Raw genomic sequence first — 26,045 nt, forward strand, 5'->3', positions numbered from 1 at the left:
TTCCTAAAAGTGGGTTCTCCTATGATCAGAGTTTATACATGATCTCTCTGTCTTTGTAAAAGATTTTATTTATCCGTGAGAGACCGAGAGAGAGAGGCAGAGGGAGAAGCAGGCTCCCTGCGAGGAGCCCGATGCAGGACTCAACCCAGGAGCCCAGGATCACGCCCTGAGCCGAAGGCAGATGCTCAACCGCTGAGCCACCCAGGCGTCCTTATACGTGATCTCTCTTGACTGACAGCAGGCTGACTGCAAGTACCAGGGTCCCCATTTTACAAGAAAGGGGTACTTCACCATGAAAGGGACCTGCACTGCTCTTCCTTCATCCTCAAATACATTCTCTACCCTGTCCTCGATCCTTGTAGGCCCCAGGGCCCCTCCATGCCCTGTGGCCACTCTGTCTGGGGTCAGCCCGTAGGAGCAGGTGAGGGATGGATGCTTCTGTTACCATTCCCTGCTTGGTGCACCATTTTTGGCTGTGGCTCCTATGGTGGGGGTGTGGAGTGGGTGGGGAGAAGGGTCCCTCATGACTCCAGCTCCCACAGGACTTGGGTGACCATACTTCCCCCTCATGCCTCTGATCCTGAAGATGGTCCTGGCTTCCTGCCTTGTTCCTGCGTGTCCTCAGCAGCCCCAGCAGGTTCCCACGACACTGCCTACTCTCCAGTACGGCTCTTCACTAAACCCCTTGGGCCGCTGCAAGTGGCTGCTGCTTCCTGTCCAGAGCTCTGCCCACTACCCCCTCGATGCCTGCGGCCATGTGAACATCCCGTCTATCCAGCTATCCTGCCGCCCTTGACTCTTCTTAGACTAAACAGAGCATCTCAGGTATAAAGGAGATTTTTCTAATTTTGGTAAATCCTCAAAGGCTTTCCATAAATGCTGTTTTCATTTTTCTCTAAGGTGAGGTTTACTGAGGTGTAATTTTATCATTTGTAGTAAAAGGTGCCCTTTTTGGTATTGTCTGCTTTTGAAACCATATGTAGGGCAGCCCGGGTGGCTCAGTGGTTTAGTGCTGCCTGCAGCCCAAGGCGCGATCCTGGAGGCCCGGGATCGAGTCCCATGTCAGGCTCCCTGCATCGTACCTGCTTCTCCTTCTGCCTGTGTCTCTGCCTCTCTCTCTCTCTCCCTCTTTCTCTCCCTCTCTCTCTGTGTCTCTATGAATAAATAAAATCTTTAAAAGAAAAAGAAACCATACGTAGACCCCTTTCCTTGGTCCCCTCCCCGCCCCCCCCGCCAGCACCCTCCTGGTGAGGATAGGAGACCCAAGGGGAGCCCAGAGCCAAAGGGAAAAGTTCTCCCAGGCCTGTGGCACCCTTGTCTGCATTCTTGGCATTCCTTCCTTGAATTTGTTGCTAGCAGCAGTGCTGCTGTCTTTGTTGGTAGATAGTCATTAACCAGAAAGTTTTCTCTTCTGAATTTTCACATGCCAGGGGGAAATGACCTGACGGCCAGTTCCTGTCAGGGGCCCAACAGCCCCCACAGGCAGCAGTGCCAGGCTTTGCAGGAGGATCAGCCTGCCTTGACCGTGCTCTCAGACCTGTCGAATACCAGGCGCTTAAAATCATCGCCCGCATTCACGCCTGTCTCTGTCAGCAAAGCAAGATTGGAGTGTGTGCCCCATAGTAGGTGTATCAAGGCTGGAAAAAACGTGCCAGCGCAGTTCCAAAAGACATTCAACAATAATACCTATTGGGCCAGTTTCCCACCGTGTGGAATCCCACTTGGTCTCACAACAGATTGTCGATGGTTCCTTGGGGATGGGGAGCATGATTCCAGAGGTTTTCTGGGTAAACAGAATTATACAATTTTATAAGAAAGGAGTCTGAGGCTTGGAAAAGCTGGGTGTTTTGCCGTAGGTCATGTCTGGAGTGAGGAGCCCCCCTCCCCCGCCACCCGGGAGTAGAACCTGCCACCCCGGGCCAGGCGCAGCAGCAGGTACAAGGTTTAAGCCACAGTCTGGCACCTTTAGGACCTTACAGTGTAATTATCAAAATGGTGATTTTTGAACTAAGTGGAAATTAAGTCTACTTAATTAAATTAAGTCCTTCATGTATTTATGACATACCAAATTTGTCTTTTTCCCATCTATAGTTCCCGACTTCCCAAGGGCATGTGGTTGGAGGTGGAGGTGCCAGGACTGGAGACTGGATCTGGTTCTGGAGCTCACACTCTGCCCCCAGGAGCTCTGCTAGCCCTCACCCACACTCACCACCCTGGAGGACAGAGGGCTTTCATTTGATCCTGTATTAGGGACCCTTCCAGCCTCTTGGTCTTTCCTCTTTCAGATCCCCCTCAGTTGTGAGTTTCTATGCAGCTCAACCACCTGTTGCCTGCCCCAGACTCTGAGCACTGCAACCCGAGGCAGGTGGAAGTCAAATTAGCCTTTGAAGCCACAGACCTAATGGACAAGGTGAGTCACAGATTTTTTAGCTGCTCATCTATCCCAGCTGTCTCTGGTGCCACTTGCTATTGTGTTTGCTATTTTAGTTATTCTGACAGCTGTGAGCTTGATAGCTCATTGTGGTTCTGATTTGCATTTCCCTGATGATGAGTAATGTTGAATATCTTTTCATGTGTCTGTTGGCCATCTGGATGTCTTCTCTGGAGAAACGTCTGTTCATGTCTTCTGCCCATTTTTAATTGGATTATTTTGGGGGTTTTTTGGTGTTGGGTTGTGTAAGTTCTTTATATATTTTGAATTCTAACCTTTTATCAGGTCATTTACAAATATCTTCTCCCATTCAGTAGATTGTCTTTTAGTTTTGTTGATTGTCTCTGTAGCTGTGCAGAAGTTTTTTATTTTTATGTAGTCCCAATAGTTTTTGCTTTTGTTTCTCTTGCCTCAGGGGACATATCTAGAAAAATGTTGCTAGGCCTGATGTCAGTGAAATTACTGTCTGTGATCTCTTCTAGGATTTTTATGGTTTCAAACCTCACATTTAGGTCTTAATCCATTTTGAGTTTATTTTTGTGTATGGTGAAAGAAAGAAGTCCAGTTTCATTCTTTTGCATGTTGGTGTCCGGTTTTCCCAACACCATTTGTTGAAGAGACTGCCTTTTTTCCCATTGCATATTCTTGCCTCCTTTGTCAAAGATTAATTGACCATATAATCATGGATTTATTTCTGGGCTCTCTATTCTGTTCTTTTGACCTGTGTGTCTATTTTTTGTACAAGTACCATACTGTTTTGATTACTACAGCTTTGTAATATAACTTGAGTTCTGCAATTGTGAAACCTCCCGTTTTGTTTTTCAAGATTGCTTTGGCTATTCAGATTCTTCTGTGGTTCTGCACAAATTTTAGGATTCTTTGCTCTAGTTCCATGAAAAATACTATTGGTGGGTTTGTTGTTGTTGTTGTTGTTGTTGTTGTTGTTGTTTTAAGTAGGCTCTATGCCCAGCATGGAGCCCAACATGGGGCTCAAACTCATGACCCCGAGATCAAGACTTGAGCTGAAATCAAGAGTTGGACACTCAACTGACTGAGATACCCAGGCATCCCACTGTTGGTATTTTTATTGGGATTGCATTAAATCTTGTAGATTGCTCTGGGTAGTATGGACATTTTAACAATATTTGTTCTTCCAATCCATGAGCATGGGATATCTTTCCATTTGTCTTATCTTCAATTTCTTTCATCAATATTTTATAGTTTCTAGAGTATAAGTCTTTTACCTTCTTGGTTAAGTTTATTTTTATTGGGCAGCCTGGGTGGCTCAGTGGTTTAGCGCTGCCGTCGGCCCAGGGTGTGATCCTGGAGACCCGGGATCAAGTCCCACATCGGGCTTCCAGCATGGAGCCTGCTTCTCCCTCTGCCTGTGTCTCTGCCTCTCTCTATCCGTTTCTCAAATAAATAAATAAAATCTTCAAAATAAAATAAAATTGTCAACCTTTAAAAAAAGTTTATTTTTATTATTTTATTATTTTTTGGTCCAATTGTAAATGGGACTGTATTTGTAATTTCTATTTCTATTTCATTATTAGTGCATAGAAAGGCAACAGATTTCTGTATATTGATTTTGTATCCTGTGACTTTAGTGAATTCATTTATCAGTTCTTGTAGTATCTTAGTGGAACCTTTAGGGTGTTCTCTATATAGAATGTCATCTGCAAATAGTGAAAGTTTTACTTCTTCCTCACCAATTTGGGTGCCTCTTATGTCTTTTTTTTTTTTCTTTTCTGATTGCTGTGGCTAGGACTTCTAATACTATGTTGAATAAAAGTGGTAAGAGTGGGTATCCTTGTCTCGTTCTTGACCTTAGCGGGTAAGCTCTCAGTTTTTCACCATTGAGTATGATGTTAGCTCTGGTTTTTTTTTTTTTTTTTTTTTTTTATGGTGAAAAAATTTATATTTAGATTTATAGCCGGCTGGACTCAGTTTAGATGATCCCAATTTTGTTGGCAACATCCAAAGCATCATAGTCAGGAGCCAGTCGAACATATGCTTCCTTCTCTCCATCAGGCCTGATCAAGGTGTTGACCTTGGCCACATCAATGTCATAGAGCTTCTTCACAGCCTGTTTGATCTGGTGCTTATTGGCCTTGACATCCACAATGAACACAAGTGTGTTGTTGTCTTCTATTTTCTTCATGGCTGACTCAGTAGTTAAGGGGAACTTGATGATGGCATAGTGATCAAGCTTGTTTCTCCTGGGGGCGCTCTTTCGAGGATATTTCGGCTGCCTTTGGAGACGCAGGGTCTTGGGTCGTCGGAATGTAGGTGACGTGCGGATCTTCTTTTTTTTGTGACTGTGCACGCCTTTCAGCACCGCTTTCTTAGCTTTCAAAGCCTTTGCTTTGGCTTCGGCTTTGGGAGGGGCAGGGGCTTCCTTCTTCGCCTTCGGCGCCATCTTCGTGAAAGAGCTCTGGGTTTTTCATATATGGCCACTATGTTGAGTTGTATTCCCTCCCTCTAAACATACTCTGTTGAGGGTCTTTATTATGAATAGATGGTGTACACTGTCAAATGTTTTTTTCCGCTCTCTTTTGAAATGATCATATGGCTATTATTGTTTCTCTCTTTTTTAAGATTTTATTTATTTATTCATGAGAGACACAGAGAGAGAGAGAGAGAGGGGCATAAGACACAGGCAGAGGGAGAAGCAGGCACAGGGAGAAGCATGCAGGGAGCCCGACATGGGACTTGACCCCGGGACCCCAGGATCATGCCTGGGCTGAAAGCAGGTGCCAAACCACTGAGCCACCCAGGGATCCCCTATTGTTTCTCTTGTTGATGTGATGTATCATGTTGATTGATTTGTGACTGTTGAACCACTCTTGTGTCCTAGGAATAAGTCCCACTTGATTGTGGTGAATGATTTTTTTTTGTTTTTTAATGTATAGGAATGATTCTTTGTGAACATCTAAAATCCCTTAGCAGGGTGGAAGGCTGCAATTGGGCAGGCATCCATGGGCCAGAAATCTTTGCACTTTATCTGATTTAATGCATGCCTTGTGAGGTGGGTAGTGTTACCCTTTTCACATGTTAAGGAACATGTGAAGAAAGAAAGATAATTTGTCCAGAGTCACCAGCTAGTAAATAGTGCAGCTGGGAGAAAGTCCTTGGTCTGCTGCTCTTACAAACCAGAGCTTCCCTGTACCTTGGCCATTCTCCCTTGCTTCCACTCCAAAACAGTCACCACTGGCATCCCTAGACTTCCCTAGCTGAGGCCGTTTTAGGCACAAAGTCTGGGTAGGGGCATCTGAGGTCACAGCACCCCTACCTCTGGACTGCAAGTCTGCACTTGGAGCATTAGGCCTGCCCACTCCCTTCTGCATGCCCTACCCTGCCAGCTGCAGGCTACCAGCCTGGCCAACCTCTGGGCCCTCTGGTCCTTTCAGAACCAGCTTGTTTTCCAGGAAAGTGCTTGGAGATTAAGCTAAACCAGGTGTCCAGTTAAATGCCCTTTGGCCTTTGAAAGGATGGGACTAATAAGCCTGTGGTCTCTGCTCCTTGTTTTACTGAGTTCCATATCTGGGGTTAGGGCTGTCTGGTCTGTCACCAGGTGCCCGTGAGTCCCCAAACTTCTCAGCCTATCAGTGGTCATGAATTCAGGGCTCTTTGGAGATAGGCACAGGGCTCCCTGCAGAGTTAGGCAACTGCAGGAAACTGGATCTGTAGAAGGTAACAAGCAGGGCAGCCCGGGTGGCTCAGCGATTTAGCGCTGCCTTCGGCCCAGGGTGTGATCCTGGAGACCGGGATCGAGTCCCACGTCGGGCTCCCTGCATGGAGCCTGCTTCTCCCTCTGCTTATGTCTCTGCCTCTCTCTCTCTCTGTGTCTCTCATGAATAAATAAATAAAATCTTAAAAAAAAAAAAAAAGAAGAAGAAAAAGAAGAAGGTAACAAGCACCACTGGGCTCCTGGTTCCTCTAGAAGGAGATACCATGTCGATGTCCAGTCTCCCTGGGGAGAGTCTCGTGGCATTTAGATAATGAAGGACTAGAAAACAGCACTAGCTCCCACTCAACTTGCCTACAGCCTCGGATCTGCCCAGCTAAATATACTCCAAAGCTCTGATTCTCCTAAGCAGCATTCATTGCTGATTCTCACATGGCTTCCTAAACTAGCTGCCTTTTTCAAATGAATAACAATTTCTACTGCCTCCTCCCTCCAAGGCAATTTTTTTCTTATGTTTGTTTCTGTGTTTCATTGCTGCTAGATTCTAAAATTCAGGGACAAGGGGCTTGTGGGCTCACTAAACTGGGTGGCCTTCCCAGACCCCATGGAAAGGTTAGGCGTGCCCAAGGTAAGCAGGGCTCGTTCACTCCTGGGAGGAAAGTAGGCATGCAGGCCGGGCAGGGGCTTTCTGAGCAGTGCCCCCGTGCATCCAGGGCTTGCTCCCCAGATGTTAAGAGGCCACCTGTGAAGTTAGTTCCTGTAACTTTGCTACCAGCATCAGCAACAAAGGAGCATTTAGGAAGCACCAAATATGAGGAAGACAGAAACAGACAAGGTGAACTCAGCATCGGATCTCTGAGAATTTCCAGTTGAGGAGTTTGGGTGTATCTTGTATTGTTCTGTTTTAAGGAATTTGTGTTCCCACCACCAAGAATCAACAATGGCTAACATTTGGTCATATCTGCTTCCCATATATGAATAAAATGTTATGGATGAAGTTGAAGATTTCCCCTTTGTCCTTCACACCCTGTTCTTTTCTCCCTCCAAAGGCAATCACTATTGAGAGAATCAGCTAGTTGTATTAGCCTTCAGGATAAATGAAGTGAGGGACAACTGGAGGTGAGAACCTTAGAGGGAAAGATGACAGCCACACTGGGGAATGGTAAGACCTGTCCCCCCACCCCCAACCAAGGGGCAGACTTGACTAGTGGTGTGGTATCCAAGCTGCCTCCTAATGGTGAACCAGATAGGAGCAGCACCAGCACCCTGGCTTGGCTGAATTGGGATGCTCAAGTTTGGGATGTTGCCCCAGAGATATTCCTTCTCCTTCCTTAACCCCCGCCCCTCAAATATGGTGGATAGGTGTTAAAGAATATTGATTTGAAGAAACACCCAGTGATTTGCCTATTGGAGAAGTGGTGTTTTCAGCTTGCCCGTGGTGCCCACAAGTCTTGTTCCAGGCTCACAAAGACCAAGGTCTCACTGGCTATCTACCCTAGGGGAACAAAGAGCAGTGGCATCCTGTGTCATCCCTGCACACACCTGGCCTTCACCTGGAATTGGCATTGTTCCTTGGCTGCTGCCTCGATGGGCCCTGGTGCTTACAACCTTTCTTGGATGGTCAGATGGGTGAAGAGGACTCTGTGCATCATTCAGGGCCAGCTGGGGGCTGGCTGCCATGTTTCTTTTGCTATGTTCCATTTGGACCCCCAATGGTCAGAATGTGAGCTTCATTTGATAGACTTTCCTTTTAGCTGTGACATAGTAGCTGGAATCCTTCCATCCTAGGAATAGCTCTTCTAACAGTATGGCAGTGGAAGCAGCCATTATGGTGTTTGTTCTTTCAGCAGGCATTTTCCAGCCCGAAGTTTCTGGAAGTAGGATCATCCCTCAACTTGCCAAGTGGCCTCATGTGTGCTTCTGCTTGGCAGCTAGAGGGACTGAAAGACCTCCTTTCTTTCTTTATGCATTTATTTTTCCATATAAAATAAGACAACAACAACAACAAAAAAATAAGACAACTAGGGCAGCCCCAGTGGCACAGCAGTTTAGCGCCCCCTGCAACCCAGGGTGTGTCTCTGCCTCTCTCTCTCTCTGTGTCTCTCATGAATAAATAAATAAAATCTTAAAAAAAAAAAGACAACTGTATTGCCAAAAATTGGAAAATAACCCCACCAGCCTGATGTCACCATCATGAACATTTTAGCACGTTTCTTTCCAGTCCTTTTTCCTTATGCGATTTCTTTGAATTAACCACAACCACAGTGTTTATGTGATTTTATATATGCGCTATGATGACTTAACATTAGAATAAGCCAGTTTTCCTATACTGGATCATCTTTATAACTTTTAAAAATGCTGTGAAATAAGCCATTGAGTGAATTACCATCCCCATATTATTGAGTGTCTAGGATTCTAAATTTTGCCTTCCTACAATTAATATTTTTGTATCTGTAGTTTTTTCCATACTTCAAATTATTTGCTTTGGTAGATGGTCAGAAGTGGAATTACTGGGGTGGCAGGTGAAAAACAAATCTTTAAGTCTCTATAAATGTCACCAAATTCCTTTTCAGAAGGGTTTGCCAATTTGCATAAACACCAGTAACATACAGATGTGCTACTTCCACCACATCCCCTGCCCCCTTCTTTCTTGCTAATTTACCTCTTTTCCTGAAGAAGAGGGTAACCTCTTTCATCAGGTTAATCTTTTGTATTGTCAGTGGGGGTTTATTTCACAAGATGTTCTTTCGAGATATGTCTATTGTTCTTTTAATCTTTATCTGTGAAGATAAGTGTATTTTTTAAGTAGCATAGAATAGAAAATGCAAACAATGTAATAGAGTAAAACAGTATAAAAAATGAGTCCTCCATCCCTGATCCCAGTTTCTCCAATCTCTACCCAGGTGCAACCACTCTATCTAGTTTCTTTTATTTCTTTCAAGTCAACTTCTTGATTTTCATCCAGGCCCCAGAATTTTTAAATGTCCCACTGGGCACATTCTCATAGAAAATAAATGAAAGAAACTTGAGGGATTTAAAAGGTGGTGAGGTGAGCTGTGGGCCCTGGGCCCTCCTCCACCTTCCCCACAACAAAGGAAACCTGCCTTTGGACTGCTCACTAGCAGGGCTACATTCAGGACTGGAGCTCCTGACCCAGTGAAGTGATCCTGAAGGAAGGTGGGCCAAAAGGCTTTTTTTTTCCCCAAATAACTATAGTGTTAAATATGTGAGGAATCTTCACCACAAGAAGCCAATATCTGTCTGAAGAGGCCTAGGCCTTCGGAATGGATCCAGGCACCCAAATCCCTGTGCCTAGACATGCCTAGGACTCTGTGCTCAAGCCCTGAGCCATGGCCGTGTCAGCCCCAGACAACTTCATGGACTGTCCTTTCCCACCTGACGACTCAGGAGATAAATACCTTGGTCCCTCTTTTGGCAACTATCTTCTGCTTCTCCCAGATTCTTAGGGATCCTGGATTCCTTACTCTCTGATTTCCCACTGGCTTTCAGATTCTCTTTCAAGGACACCCTTTGTCCCAGCTCCAATATCAGACCCAGTGGTTCTCCCTCCTTTAGCAGGTCCACATGATCAAAATTGTAAATATGGGGACATTTATTGGGAAAGGCAATGAGGATGGGGACCACTGGGGCAAGTAGCCTGGGAGGAGAGAAATTATAAGGTCAACCCCATTTCCTGAGATGGCAATAGGAGATTTGGACCAGAGGCCCAGAGTCTGTGGGAGGTGGCATTCCTACCAAGGTATAAATGGTGGGTGCAGGTGTGAAGTTTTCCAAAGGCTCCTGGGTTCTCCTATGGGATCCTTAAGGGATAAGAGACATGGGATGAAAGGCTTCACAGGGGGGGCTACCTGCCCTGAGTCCTGGGCAGCAGCTGCTGTGGCCAGCAGGTGGGGGCTATGGTTGCTTCTGGCCCTGATGGTGGATTAGTGGGCACTGCATATCCAGAGCCCAACCCATCAGTAGCAGAGTCCCAGAGAGGACTCTGAAGATACCAGATACCAACGTTTGTCTTCCCAGCCTAGCCCAGGTCATCTGGGGCTCATAAGTTACCGCTATTTTGCAATGTTTGCAGCCCACTGATTCTATTTCCAAAATTTGTTGTGAGCTATTATTTTGCTCACCAAAGTTATTCATTTATACCTATCAGAGGGCATTTGCTGTGCACCTACTCTGCACCAGCCTATATCGAGATAAGTAGGACTCAGTCCCTGAACTTAAAGGGATAAGAAATGACCACTAAGAAATAAAAAACCAGGGGCAGTATCTAAAGCGCTAAAAGAGAGATACAGGTGAAGTGTGATGTCGTTCATCAGGGGAAAGAAAGATGGCTATTGGCTGGGGCAGTTGGGGAAAGCTTTGTGGAGGAAATTTTAATCTTACAGATGGGTGCCTCTTTGGTGGAAAAAAACCAGGGTGAATGCATGGATGCAGCTTGGATGCCGAGAATCAGCCAGTTGTGTTAGAGTCTAGGATAAATAAAGTGGAGGAATGATTGGAGGTGAGGCTGGAAAACAGATTTGGGACTATATTTTTGGAAGATTTTAGAAAAATATTTATTTAAATTCTAGTTAGTTAACATACAGTGCAATATTGGTTTCAGGAGTAGAATTCAGTGATCCATCACTTACGCACAACAGCCAGTGCTCATCCAAACAAGTGCCCTCCTTAATACCCGTCACTCATCCAGCACATCCCCCGCCCACCTCCCTCCATCACCCCTCAGCTTGTTCTCTATCATTAAGTCTCATATGGTTTTTCCCCCTTTCTCTTTTCTTTCCTCCTCCCATATGTTCATCCATTTTGTTTCATAAATTCCACATATGAGTGAAATCATATAGTATCTGTCTTTCTCTGACTTATTTTGCTTAGCATAATGTACTCTAGCTCCATCCCTGTCGTTGCAAATGGTAAAATTTCGTTCTTTTTGAAGGCTGAGTAATATTCAGTTGTAGATGTACACCACATCTTCTTTATCCATTCATCAGTCAATGGACATTTGGGCTCTCTCCATACTCTGGCTATTGTTGATAATGCTGCTGTAAACATTGGGGTGCATGTGCTCCTTTGAATCTAGATTTTTGTACCTTTGAGTAAATATCTAGTAGTACAATTGCTGAATCATAGGGTAGGTCTATCTTTAACTTCTTGAGGAACCTCCAGACTGTTCTCCACAGTGGCTGTACCGGTTTGCATTCCTACCAACAGTGCAGGAGGGTTTCCCTTTCTCTGCATCCTCCCCAACACCTGTTGTTTCCTGTGTTTTTTAGTTTAACCATTCTGACAGGTGATATCTCATTGTAGTTTGCTTTGCATTTCCCTGATGATGAGTATCTTTTCATGTGTCTTTTAGCCATCTGGTTGTCTTTTTTGGAAGACATGTCTATTTGTGTTTTCTGCCCATTTCTTTACTGGATTATTTGTTTTTTTGTGTGTGTTGAGTTTGATAGTTCTTTATAAATTTTAGATACTAACCCTTTATCAGATATGTCATTTGCAAAAATTTCCTCCCAGTCCATGGCTGCCTTGAAGTTTTGTTGTTTTCTCCACTGTGCTGAAGCTTTTTACCTGGATGAAGACCCAATAGTTTGTCTTTTCTTGTTTCCCTTGCCTCGGGTGTTGTCTCTAGTAAGAAGTTGCAAAGTCCTAGAGGAGAACACACGTAGCAACCTCTATGACCTCAGCCATAGGCCTGTGTTCTCCTCTAGGACTTTGATGGATTCCTGTCTCACATTTAGGTCTTCCACCCATTTTGAATTTATTTTTGAATTTATTTTGTGTAAGAAACTGGTCCAGTTTCATTATTCTGCATGTGGCTGCCCAGTTTTCCCAACATCATTTGTTGAAGAGACAGTCTTTTTTCCACTGGATATTCTTTCCTGCTTTGTCTAAGATTAGTTGACCATAGAGTTATGGGTCCATTTCTGGGTTTTCTACTAAAAAAAAATTTATTTATTTATTTATTTATTTATTTATTTATTTGAGAGAGGGAAAGAGAGAGAGTACGAGCAGGGGGAGGGACAGAGGGAGAGAGGCCAGCAGCGCCCCCCCCTGAGCAGGGAGCCCGACATGAGGCTCCATCTCAGCCTTGAGATCATGACCTGAGCCCAAGGCAGACGCTTAACCGACTTAGCTACCCGGGTGCCCCATTGGGTTTTCTATTCTGGTCCATTGATCTATATGTCTGTTTTTTTGTCACTACCATACTATCCTAATGACTTCAACTTTGTAATACAGCATAAAATCTGAATTGTGATGCTTTCAGCTTTGCTTTTCTTTTTCAAGATTGCTTTGGCTACTCAGGGTCTTCTGTGGTTCCATACAAATTTTAGGATTGTTCTAGCTCTGTGAAAAATGCTGGTTGTATTGTGATAAGGATTGCATTAAATGTAATTGTTTTGTGTTATATAGACATTTTAACAATCTTTGTTTTTCTAATCCATGAGCATGAAACAATTTTCCATTTCTTTGGGTCCTCTTCAGTTTCTTCCATAAGTGATCCTTAGTTTTCCAAGTACAGATCTTTTACCTCTTTGGTTAGGTTTCTTCCTGGTGCATTGCAAATGGGATCGATCCCTTGATTTATTTTTCTGCTGCTTCATTATTGGTGTATAGAAATGCAACAGTTTTATGTACATTGATTTTATATCCTGCCCCTTTGCTGAATTCATGTATTAGTTCTAGCAATTTTTTGGTGGAGTCTTTTGGGATTTCTACATAGAGTATCATGTTGCCTGCAAATAATGAAAGTTTTCTTTGCTGATTCAGATGCCTTTTCTTTTTGTTGTCTGATTGCTGAGATTAAGACTAGCAGTACTCTGTTAAGTAGTAATGGTGAGGGGATCCCTGGGTGGCTCAGCGGTTTGGCACCTGCCTTTGGCCCAGGGCGTGATCCTGCAGTCTCGGGATCAAGTCCTGTGTCAGGCTTCTGGCATGGAGCCTGCTTCTCCCTCTGCCTGTGTCTCTGCCTCTCTCTCTCTCTCTGTCTATCATGAATAAACAAATAAAATCTTAAAAAAATAAAATAAAAGGCAAACCTCTGATATTTCCCACTCATTAAAAAAAAAAAAAAAGATAGTAATGGTGAGAGTGGACATCCCTCTCTTGTCCCTGACCTTACGGAGAAAGCTCTCAGTTTTTCCCTATTGAGGATGATACTGACTGTGAGTCTTTCATACGTGGCCTTTATATGTTGAAGTATGTTCCATCTATCCCTACTTTGCTGATGGAAGACTTTTAATCCTCCTCCCAGAAATAGGGAAGCAGTGATATTTATAAGCAAGAGACTGGATAAAAAACAGAATGTTGAGTTTTATGTTTTCTCATCCTTTTTGAGGACACAAGTATATATATTTTTAAGTGGTTGGTAAAACTTAGCTCTTATAAGGTATGGTCCTTGATTATCAAGATGAAGAATCAGATTTTCCTGAGAATTCTCTGATTATCCATTTTAAATGTCCCAGGGTGCAAATCACTACTTAATTTAAATAAGTGATTTTTGAACTTGAGTGTGCATCACAATAGCCTGGAGGGCTTGTTAAAACTTAGACTGCTGGCCTCACTCCCAGAGTTTCCAGAACAGCCAAGAATTTGATGCACATTGAGAACCTCTGGATTACATTTCCTATCTGGCCTTTCTCAGTATTTCCACTGGGTGGCAGCAGAGAGCAAGATAGTCACCACACTGACCAAACCTGGACTGAGCCTGTGAGAACTGCTTCTGCAAGGCTTCCCTGCAGGTATTTGCTACTAAATGACCATGTAAACCAGCCTCAACATCCAGCTGTCCAACATGCAAGGATACATTGTAGAAGGGAGGGTCCAGTGATTTGAATCTTGCTCCTCCTCCTGGGTATCCCCACTCCCAACTTCACTCCCAACTTGGCCCTTAGAAATCTCCTCATCCAGTCCCTCCCTGAGGAGTACAGTAGATTTAATAACTTTCAAGGTTAATTCCAACAGAGTTTTTATCTGAGCATAAGGTGAACTAGAACTTGGAAGGGAAACTGTAGAGTTCAGAATGGATGGGTTAGCCTGTGGTTGTGGGGACCTCCTTCAAGCAGATCTCACGGCACACTGCCCACTGCATCTCAGCAGAGACCAGCCCTGATCCAGACACAGGTTAGAATTAGGTGCCCTCCTGAGTGGTATGGCATCCTGCCACATTCTCCCCCAGATGTCTGCATCGTCTGCTCTTCCTGCAAGGATTGTCCCTGTCAGCAGCTCCAAGGGCCATCTGGTTGATGTTGATCCTTTTATGAACCAACACAGGACCCCGAGAATGATCAGTTACACACTGCCTGTTGTTCAGTGAAGGGTGTCATCCCTGCTTGGGATCTGACGATTCCATCCACCAGTTGCCAAAACTGTAGCCATGCTTAGTGCAAAAGTCCCATATGAAGCTTTCCTTTACCCTTCAGATCCAAGCTGCTCCCTTCTCTGGGCTCCCCTGGCCGTTTGTTCTACTGTAGCCCTTCCCAGACTGTGGTTAGTGGGTCATAGTCGTTTTTCCCTTCACCATTAGGTGGTGAGCTCCTCCAGAGCAAAGACTGTGTCTCATCATTCATCTTTGTAGGAGGGATCTCGTAAATGTTGCCATTGAAATGACTTTTGGGGGCAGCCCTGGTGGCTCACGGGTTTAGTGCCGCCTTCAGCCCAGGGTATGATCCTGGAGACCTAGGATCGAGTCCCACATTGGGCTCCCTGCATGGAGCCCGCTTCTCCCTCTGCCTGTGTCTCTGTCCCTCTCTCTCTCTGTGTCTCTCATGAATAAATAAATAAAATCTTTTAAAAAAAAATGAAATGGCTTTTGTCTTGCATTTTGATCAGTGATCAGGGCTATATTTACCTAAACTTTATGGTTTTGTAAATTGAGCATATTTCCTCTGGGCGTTTCTCCTCCAAGACCAAATAGATGTGATGATTTTAGTTCTACATCAGAGGGTAATGTTCACCCATGGAAGAATTGATGTTCTAATAAGTCTGGAAGTTTCTACGTTCATTAGTGAATCATTGAGAAAGAATCCACTCTGTTCTGGTCAAAAGGTGACAATTGGAATTCACTAATCAGCAAGAGTCAAACATGCCTTCTGCTAATGATGATCCTCCCTGTTAATTTTTTTTCTAATTATTTCTAGTTTATTCTGCTTATGATATTTAATCTTTTTGTTATATGCTTGAAATCAGTGTTTTTACTCTAGTTTACTTAATATCAGTAACATTCTCTAATATTTTAAAACATTATTCTGATATTTTTGAATATCCTGAACATCTTTTAAAATCACTGTTATTTTATGATGTATAGAAAATATACTTTACCTAATTTTTATAGGCAGTATTTTCTTTGGTATTTGGGATTATTTCTTAGAATAATATCCCCAAATTGGAATTATTGTGTCAAATGCTTTTTTTATCCACATAGAATAGTATCCCGAAATTGGAATAATTGTATCAAATGCTTTTTTTATCCACATGAAATACATTTTTTTCACTTATTCAAATAATTTATACTCATTGTTAATACATACAGATAGGATAATAATTATATGAATATGAATGAAAAGGAGAAGAGGAGGGGGAGCAGTTTCATTAGCTAGAAAAAAACTATTAATATTTTCATGTATATACTTCTCTAGAATTTTTTCCTCTCTCTGCATGTTTATTTTATAAAATTTGGAATCATACTATTTGCACTATTGTAGAGCCTACTTTTCAAATTACCATGAATTTTTCCATGTATAAAATATATTTCTTCAGCACAGTTTTAACAGCTGCACAATGTTCCATGGAATAATAATGATAGTTGACACTCATTTTGTCCCTACTATACGCTAGGAGGTTATATACGTGAGCTCATTCAGATCCTTTTGTGATAAGCATATCAGATAGGTACCATTATCCTCTCCATTTGAACAAAAAGAAAAATTCAGGCATAGAAAGATTAAGTAACTTACCTAATTATAATGTATATGAACCAGTAGGCTTTTGTGTGACATTGAAGTCAGGGTTTTTTTTTTGTTCTGTTTTGTTTTGTTTTTGTTAACTGTCATAAGTGATGTTGCTCATGATTCATGAAACACATTTATTGAGCTCCCACATATGCTGGGTGTTTTGCTGGAAGGTGTGTATAAAGAAGTAAAATTGTCAGCAGAAGGATTGGCTGAGGAAAAGACCCATCTGAAGGGTACCTGGCATCAGACTGAGTGTTCTCCATTCTGCTTCCTCCAGTGGCTGGGGCTGGGGCTGCAGGGCGGGTGGGGTGGTGGTGGCTGTGACAGCAGTGTCTGGCTGCCTGTGCTTCTGTCTCTTCCATCAGCGTCAGTATTTCCCAGCTCCTCTTCCTGTGCTGCACACCTGCCAGAGTGGGGCCTCATGGAGGTGGCCTTCTAACTTCCTGAGACAGGCCACCAAAGCCAAAGGTGTGTCCGGGGTGGGGGTGGGGGTGGGGGCAGAGAGCCATGTTCACTGTCAGTTATTATTTTTTAATTATTTTTTTTAAGATTTTATTTTTTTATTCACTAGAGACACAGAGAGGCAGAGACATTGAGGGAGAAGCAGGCAGCCTACTCTGGAAAACTGTGTGGAGGTTCCTCAAAGAGTTAAAAATAGACCTACCCTATGACCCAGCAATTGCATTGCTGGGGATTTACTCCAAAGATACAGATGAAACGCCAGGACACCTACACCCCAATGTTCATAGCAGCAATGTCCGCAATAGCCATACTGTGGAAGGAGCCTCGGTGTCCATCGAAAGATGAATGGATAAGATGTGGTCTATGTATACAATGGAATATTACTCAGCCATTAGAAACGATAAATACCCACCGTTTGCTTCAACGTGGATGGAACTGGAGGGCATTATGCTGAGTGAAGTCAGTCGGAGAAGGACAACATTATATGGTCTCATTCATTTGGGGAATATAAAAATTAGTGAAAGGGATTATAGGGGAAAGGAGAGAAAAATGAATGAAAATATCAGTGATGGGGACAGAACATGAGAGACTCCAACTCTGGGAAATGAACAAGGGGTAGTGGAAAGAGAGGTGGGCAGGGGGTTGAGGTGACTGGGTGACAGGCACTGAGGGGGGCATTTGATGGGATGAGCACTGGGTGTTATGCTGTATGTTGGCAAATTGAACTCCAATTAAAAAAAAAAATTAAAGAAAAAAAAGAAAAAGAAGCAGGCTGCCTGCAAGGAGCCTGATGTGGGACTTGATCCCAGGACCCTGGGATCATGACCTGAGCCCAAGGCAGAAGCTCAACCGCTGAGCCATCCAGATGCCCCTCACTGTCCGTTACTAAAGAAAAATGCACTAGCTGCTCCATGCTGGAATAGCTTCCCACTGGGCCTCCTCCTACTCTGCTCGATCCCCACCCTTTCTGGTAGGCTATTTGCTGATGTTTATTTGGTGTATTTGAAGGACAGCTGAGACCTTTCTGGGCATCAGAAAGGAAAAAGTTAAGCATTCTGGGAGCTTTCATGTATTTTATTTTAGTAAGTTTTATTGAGATATAATTTACATACCATACAATTCACCCATTTAAAGTGTACAATTCATTGGTTTTTTTTTTTAGATTTTATTTATTGATTCATGAGAGAAACAGAGAGAGAGGCAGAGACACAGGCAGAGGGAGGAGCAGGCTTCATGCAGGGAGCCCAATGAGGGGACTCGATCCCCGATCCCCTGTCTCCAGGATCACGCCCTAGGCTGAAGGCAGCGCCAAACCGCTAAGCCACCTGGGCTGCCCAGGTTTTTTTTTTTTTTTTCTTTAAGATTTATTTATTTGACAGAGAGAAGGAGCCAGAGAGCACAAGTGGGGGTAGAGGTGGGGTGAGGGGACTGAAGACAGAGGCAGAGGGAGTAGCAGACTCCCTGCTGAACAAGAAGCCCAATGTGGGGCTCGATCCCAGGGCCTAGAGCTCAGGACCTGAGCTGAAGGCAGACACTTAACTAACTAAACCACTCAGGTGCCCCAATTCATTGGTTTTTAGGACACTCACAGTTGTGCAACCATCAATACTACCTAATTTCAGAACATTTTCATCACTCCCAAAAGAAACCCTATATCCATTACCAGTCACTCCTCATTCCCCCCTGCCCCAATCCCCATCCTGTCCTCCTGGCCCTGGCAACCACTGATGAGCTTTAGTCTTTATGGATTTGACTCTTCTGGACACTTTATATACACGGGATCATATAGTATATAAGCTTTTACGTCTGACTTGACCTTAGTGCGGTGTTTTCCAGGGTTCATCCATGTGGCATGAATTGATACTTCATTCTTTTTATGGCTCATGAAATTCCCTTGTGTGAACAGACCACATTTTGTTTGTACAGTTATCCGTTGATGGACATTTGAGTCATTTCCACTGTTTGACTGTTATGAATCATGCTGCTGTGAACACAAGTGTACAAGTTTTTATTTGCACCTATGCTTTCAGTTCTCTTGGGTATACACCTAGGAGTGGAATTGCTGGGTCATGAGGTAAAACTCTGTGCTACTCTTTTGAGGAACTGCCAAGCTGTTTTCCAAAGTGCCTGCATAATTGTATGATCATACCAGCCTTGAGGGGGATTTCATGATTTCTCATTGCAGTTCCCATGACAGTCTCTAAAAGCCAGGGAGTCGCTGGCCAACTGGCACAATGGCTCCCCAGCTCACAATCCCACAGTGCAGAGGATGTTCTCAGTCAGCTGTGATCCTCTTACCTTTCTGCAAGACAAGGCGACAGGTGTACTAGGTCTTCAGGTCTCATGTTTACGTATGCTATTTAGACAGTCCTTCCTAATGACTCATCGTTTTCTTCCTGATACACGACTTCAGTGTGGAAGCTCTATCATACTTTTACCTAGAATCATAGGCTTAGGACCAATAATAACAGTATCTTTGTGCGGTTCTTTGCAGTTAATGATGCACTGTACTACTTCCCTTCCATCAGGGCTTTGTGCTCTGCTTTTACAGGTGTTGGACTTACTAGAGCAACGTAATCCCTGCTAAGGTGTGTTAAGGCCAAGGAGGTGTTGGCCTTCCACAAGGGAAGTGTTTGCCTACTATGAACACATCTGTGATGGGGTGAGTATAGACCCACAGCAGAGTAGACCGGCTTTTGAGGCCTTCTCAAATCTGGCCCTGGGGGATCCCTCCATGTGCATAGGCCATAAGCTCAGCATTGATGTAGGGACATAGTACCATGTTCAAGCCACAAGATTTTTTTAGAACTTTTCTCTTATATAAAAATCACTTATGAAAAAGCTTAAGATTGATGGCAGGATGTCAAGGAATTTTTCTTTCTACTTATTTTCGTTTTCCTAAACACTGAAGTTGGAATAACCAAAAATGTTCAAAAGAAGCAAAAAGAGTGGTCCAAAGCCCAGGATCTGGAAACCTCCAGGATTTAGAGTTCTTCTCCAACAGCAGTTCTTGTCCATGGGTGCTCCTTCCTTCTTGCCCATTAGCCACTTCTCTGTGCCTGCGAGAACATTCCTCACAACCATGGCTTCTTTAAAAAGACAGCCTTTGCCAACGACTCTTGTCAAATGTTTTTTTCATTGTCTATAAATTACATATAACTGTTTTGCTCCAACATTAGCATCAGTGTATATTTCGATTTCCTCTGGAAATGCTCAGGCGTGATCACTCCTCCGAGAAGCTGTATCCCCATCCCCCTCTTTCTCTCTCACCAAAGTTTACGTATTCTTTGTGTGAGCTTTTTATTATGTCAGTTCACCGTGGGTAAATAGATACCTGATTCTGTGGATAAATCCCATTTAAAAACTAGCTCCCGGGAAGATGTGTGTCTCCCAAGCCTGAGCTATCCAGAATCCTAGTGAGAAGGCTCTGTGGTCAATCCAAGGGCTGGATATTCCTTGCTTAAATTCAGATTTATTTTCCAGCTCTCATGCAACTATATTTGCAGTACTACCCTACAACGCTTACTGGCATAACCCACCTGTATGTTTCCAGTCCTGACATTATGTCGCTTAGTGGTGGTTCTAATATTCCAAAAAGCTACCATCTGGAAATAAAGCAATTCAAATTCCTGGCAACAGTGGGCTGCCCTATTTCCATAGCCCTGTGTCCCTGTGATATGTGCTCATCAGAGATGCATGGATTCTTTGTGATTTCAGAACCATCTCACTCTGTTCCTGCTTCCAGAGAGGACTGGATCTACAGTAACCATCATATTCTGACTGCCCATCATGGTCTTCAGGTTTCATAGGTGTGGAAAAATGACATCTTCAGCAAATGAAGACTTCCAGTATCTAATGTTTATGAATTTTGGAAGTTCTACTTGAGCATAAGCTGTATATTTCTTTTGCTGCATTGTAGGCCATTGTCTCAGAGTGGATCTGGTCACTGAAAACAGTAACCATGATGTGTTGAGTACATAGTCTATGCCTCCCAGTTATTATTACAGTGTTTTTTAATTAAAGATTTTATTTATTTATTTGACAGAGAGAGGGAGAGAGAGCACAAGCAGGGGGAATAGCAGAGGGAGAGGGAGAAGCAGACTCCCCCCTGAGCAGAGAGCCCAATGCGGGGCTCAGTCCCCGGACCCTGAGATCATGACCTGAGCTGAAGGCAGACCCTTAACTGACTGAGCCACCCAGGCGCCCCACTATTACAGTGTTTTATAAATGGCCCCTCATTTGATTCCTAGAATAGCCCTGAGAAGTATGTATTATTAGCAGTGCTTTCCAGAGAAGGGAGAAGAGGCCTAGAGACACAAAGTAACTTACCAAGATGACACCGATTTTGGTGAAGCGACAGGTTGAACTCATTCCATATCACTGCTCTTTCTTGAAACCCTACTAAAATAACACTCAGCTCTTTTTTTTTTTTTAAGATTTTATTTATTTATTCATGAGAAACACACACAGAGAGAGAGAGAGAGAGAGAGAGAGAGAGGCAGAGACACAGGCAGAGGGAGAAACAGGCTCCATGCAGGGAGCTGACGTGGGACTCGATCCCGGGTCTCCAGGATCAGGCCTTGGGCTGAAGGCAGCGCTAAACCGCTGAGGCACCTGGGCTGCCCAACACTCAGCTGTTTTAAGACCATAAAACAACAACAGTAAAAGAGGGCAGTAAACAATAGCAATGAAGTCGGGGAAGCTGGAGAGATATGGACAAGTGTCAATTGAATAGACCAGAGAATGGTGGAAGCTAGAGTGGAACATGGCCAGAGAGCAAGAGTTGTTTGGAGTGTGCTGCATCCTCTGAAAATGGGATGCAGGTAGGGCTACAAATAGCATTTGTACATGAGACAGTCCTCCTAGATTCTCTCTCCATCCTCAAAGAAGAGGAGACATTGGTTTCCTGGAGCTGCAGGCCTTGTGCAATAGCACGGTGAGGCACTGGGCTACACTGGGGACCAAGTGGTAGTCGGTACCCTGACCAGTGAGACCACTGGCCACTCCCCTCCCCAGATCCAGGAGCACTGGCGGCCAGGTCGGTTTCTGCCAGATAGGAGGCTGGAGGATTCCTTCCTGGGGAAGATGGCTGGCTCAGGGCATAGGACTTAATGCTGAGGATTGGATGTTCCCCCAAAAGGTACCCACTCATTTCCTCTGGTGAATCCCACAGTGGGTGGATCCTGTCCTCACACAGAGGGCTGCCATCCACTACTCAGCACTCCACTCTCAAAAATGAGTCATCAGACATTTGGGAGAAATCTCTAGTATCAAAGAGATGAAAACAAAGAAAGAATTAAAAGGAACTTGGAATTAACAGGCAAGCTGGGTGGCAGAAGGGAATAAGCGCCGTAACAACACAAGGCTTGTGATTTGACTGATCCCTGGGGGGTATATACTCAAGCATAGGAAGTTGTCATCAGAGAACAGGGAGTGAAATAATCTTTGGAATTTTGAAGTTTTAGAGTAGAAGGAAAAATTAAGTAAAACAGAAAACAAAGTTAAGGAAATCATTCCAAAAGTCGAACAGTGACATAAATGAGATGGAAAATAGGAACAAAAACATAATAAAACCATGGGATCAGACCAGGTGGTCTAACATCCAAATAATAGCAATTCCATAGAGGTGGAAGAGAGAACATGGAAGGAAGAAAGGTATCAAAGACACAAGTCAAGAAATTTCCCCATATCTGAGGGACATGAATATATAGATGGAGAAGTCCACAGAGCACCAAGCACAATGCATGAAAACAGATCCACAACAAAGAATGTAATCACGAAATTTCAGGCCATTGGGGGAGAAGAGGAGACCCTACAAGCTGCTTCTGGGAGAGGGAAGAGGTTATCAGGAGTCAGGATGGCATCAGATTTTTCATTTTATTTTTTTAAAAGATTTTATTTATTTGAGAGCTCGGGAGACAGGACAACAGATGGGGAGGGGCAGAGGGAGAGGAAGAAGCAGACTCTCCACTAAACAGGGAAATTTCCCCCATGTGGGACTTGATCCCAGGACCCCAAGATCATGACTTGAGCTGAAGGCAGACGCTTAACCAACTGAGCCACCTAGGCACCTGTCATCAGACCTTTTCAAAAAAGCAACACTAAATTCAAGAAAACAATGGAGGAAGGCTTCAAAATTCTGAGAGAGAATGATTTCTCAATACCAGAATTCTATAGACACCTGATCATTAATCAAGGCAATTTCAAAATTGCAAAGTCTTGAAACCTTCAATTCCTGTTTATCTTTAGGTGTATTCCTCCAAGATGCAGGCATTCTCCAAGAAAGGGGAAGACGTAAGAAAAGCAGGTGTGATCCATCGCAGGGGATGCATTCTAAGAATCCCCAGGATGGAAAGGGAAGCCCCAGGGTGGTGCTGTGGAGCTGGCCTGGAGAGCGTCCAACCCAGGCTGGAGCAGGAGTTTGGAGGACTCTGCCAGGACGTGGGGTTGGGTCTGTTTCCAGAAAAAGATGCTAAAGCACCACATGCATTTTGTTGTATCGAGAGATTGCTACTTAATGCAGGAAGGTTAGCAGTGCATTAGTAATAAGAACCATAGTAGTTAAATAAACGAAGCAAAAGTAATAATTGTTAATGCCAGGAAAAAGAAAAATTATATGAGAAAGAAAATACCACCATATAGTGCACTTCATGACCTAAAAGTCACACAGTGATGGGGTGTAAGCAACGAAGATTGATTTAACCAAAATTATGACATAGTTCTATTTGGAGAATGGAGGAGTGGAAGTCGGCAGGGAGATTTAAGCAAGCAAAACCTCAACTTCCATAAGGAAAGTCGGTAGATAAGGTCTAAAATCTAAATAAAATCTAAGTAGAGCCATATAAATGAGTCATTTGAATAAATAGAGATAAATACCGTGGAAGAAATAGCTAAAAGAGTTCAAAGTGGTTGTGTCTAGAGAGTGGGAATCAGGGTGTAGGGAGTGGAGCCGGAGAGTTTTCTTTTCTTTTTTTTTTTTTTTTGGTATAAATTTATTTATTTATTTATTTATTTATTTATTTATTTATTTATTCATTCATTCATTCATTCATTCATTCATGAGAGACACAGAGAGAGGGGCGGGTGGCAGAGACACAGGCAGAGGGAGAAGCAGGCTCCATGCAGGGAGCCCAAGGTGGGACTCGATCCGGAGACTCCAGGATCACACCCCGGGCTGAAGGCAGGCACTAAACTGCTGGGCCACTGGGGCTGCCCAAGAGGCTCATTTTTATAGAAAGCTAGTGAACCTTTGAACTTTGAAAATCATAAACATGTGAAGCCTCGATTTCTTTTAAATAAAGTCAACAGCTAGTAGTTGCAGAATCCGTATTTGAGCCCGATTCTCTCTGAAGTCAAACCTCTCTTTATTTCCTCAATTTTGCCTCTCAGAATAAATGTTAATACTTATTCACCCTAAGACTCTGATTTTCTTTTGAATCTGGTTGGTGCAGTTCACCCAACAACCCTCAGATTCCACCGGTGTGTGGTCTGTGCTTATTTTGCTGACCACTGTAGTCCTCGTGCCCAGTGGACCCCCTGGAATAACTAGGCTCTCACAGAACATCATCTTGGCATTAGATCCATTTTCTCGGGCAGCCCAGGTGGCTCAGCGGTTTAGCACCTGCCTTCGGCCCAGGGCGCGATCCTGGAGACCAGGGATCGAGTCCCACATCGGGCTCCCTGCATGGAGCCTGCTTCTCTGCCTGTGTGTGTGTGTCTCTCATGAATAAATAAATAAAATCTTAAAAAAAAAAAAAAGATCCATTTTCTCAATCTCTAAAGATGTTGGTTTCAATCCTTGAAGTCCACATCCCTCTTTAAGGCCATTCTGTCCTGCATACAGACATGAGCATTACACCAAGATGCATGTGCAGAAGTGAATTGGAATTGCACAATCCCCTAGGAAACCCAGGGTCTGTGGATCCCCTAGGAAACCCCACTGCTCAAGTACCTGTGGCTTCCCAGAAGACGCCATTCCTGGCTCCCCTTTGACCAGGGATGTCTTGCTGGAGCCAAGTCTGGTCCAGAATTTAATGAGATGAGATCTTAGCTTGTACTTCAAATGACTGGCTTACAGACGCTTCCCCACTGACCTTCCCTTTCTTGGTCCTGACCTTCTTTCTCTTGGTGCACATGTATGGAGCACCTACTGCTCACTGGGCACAGGAAGCGTGGTGGGTGGGGAGAAATCTGAGAAAATAAAAGGTGATGAATGCTCTCCTTGTTGCAAGGAGCTCACAACCAAGTAAGGGAGCTGGGCGTGCAGTCAGCTTCCCCACTAGAGCAAAGCAGAAGGAAGCTAAGAGCTATGCTCGGACCCATGCGGAGTGTGGGAATGCAGAGCAAGGAACATATGACACCAGCCGGGGACCTAAGAATGTTTGGAGGGCAGCGTGGGGGCTTTGCAAGAGACACAAGGCTCCGGGTGGAGGACACAGGCCCACAGAGGCCTCAAGTCCTTAATGGCAGTGCAGAGGAGATAGCAGAGCACAGGAGATAGTAGCACTTCCTACAGATCATCCAGAAGGGCCCAAGCTCCTTCTTTGCTCTTCTCCTGAGATGGGCTTGGAATTTAAGTTTACAAAATCCCCAGAAATGCCCAGGGGCTGTCAGGAGAATCTGGAGTGACCTCATTCCTGCCTAGAAGAACCAGAGTGCAGGCTGTGAGTCCCTGGAGCCTGTGGCTCTTGCCAAGCAGCAATGTGTTCTGGGGCCTTGGGGTGAACTGGGGCAGGTAGGCTCTTTGGTTGCAAGCATCATCTGAAGCCCACGGGATTACCAAGAATGATAAGGAAAACCTGCCCTGAGGGGCCTGCTGGGGCTGCTAGGCTGTCCCTGTGGGACCCCAGACAGCCACACCCCAGACGAGCCCCTGGCCTGGCCCATCACGAGGCCCATCTCCTTCAGAGAAGGCCTTTCCTTGTGTAGGAACAAACAGGACCTGTGCTGCCTGGGGTTTGAGGAAGGCGCCCCAGTTCCCCTCCCCCTCTTATCAGCTAGGTAGCCACCGCCCTGTGGGACTATCCAGCCCTTGAAGTGTAGCTAGTCTAAATTGAAATGTGCCATAAAACATACAATGGATTTTGAACACTTAGTACCCCTACTATATCAAATATCTCACTACTATTTTACTATTACAAACAGTAACATTAGTATTAATGTTATTTAATTAATAATATTTAATTAATGATATTTTAGATATATTGATTCAAAAGACACTAACATTAATTGGATCTGTTTCCTTTACTTTTTTGAAATGCGGCTTTTGAAAAATTAAAAATTACAAAATTGGCTTGCTTTGTATTTTTACCAGACATCGCAATTTAGACTCTAGACCTTTATGGGAAAGCACAAAATCACACAGCCTTGCCACTACTCTAGAAAGTTGGAAAGAGGTATTTCTGCAATACTAAAAGCCTTAGCCTTCATTTGGTGTTAATTAAAGAGCACCTTGTCCTTCAGGGTCCCAAACCCTCGCCCAATCCACAGCTGCCCC

At 44.0% G+C, this 26,045-nt stretch overlaps 1 long non-coding RNA gene across 2 annotated transcripts; it reads left to right on the forward strand.

Moving 5' to 3' along the window:
* Positions 1–1,422: 1,422 nt before the first annotated feature.
* Positions 1,423–25,664, forward strand: LOC112675868 (uncharacterized). Of its 2 annotated transcripts, XR_004810912.2 has the most exons (4): positions 1,423–1,787; positions 2,286–2,410; positions 19,101–19,211; positions 20,267–25,664. It is a non-coding gene; the product is annotated as an uncharacterized LOC112675868 (long non-coding RNA). The 2 variants fall into 2 exon arrangements; XR_007407330.1 differs by having other exon boundaries at positions 1,425–2,410.
* The last annotated feature ends 381 nt before the right edge of the window (positions 25,665–26,045 follow it).

Source organism: Canis lupus, chromosome 30, assembly GCF_003254725.2.
Source record: "Canis lupus dingo isolate Sandy chromosome 30, ASM325472v2, whole genome shotgun sequence".
Lineage (NCBI taxonomy): Eukaryota > Metazoa > Chordata > Mammalia > Carnivora > Canidae > Canis > Canis lupus.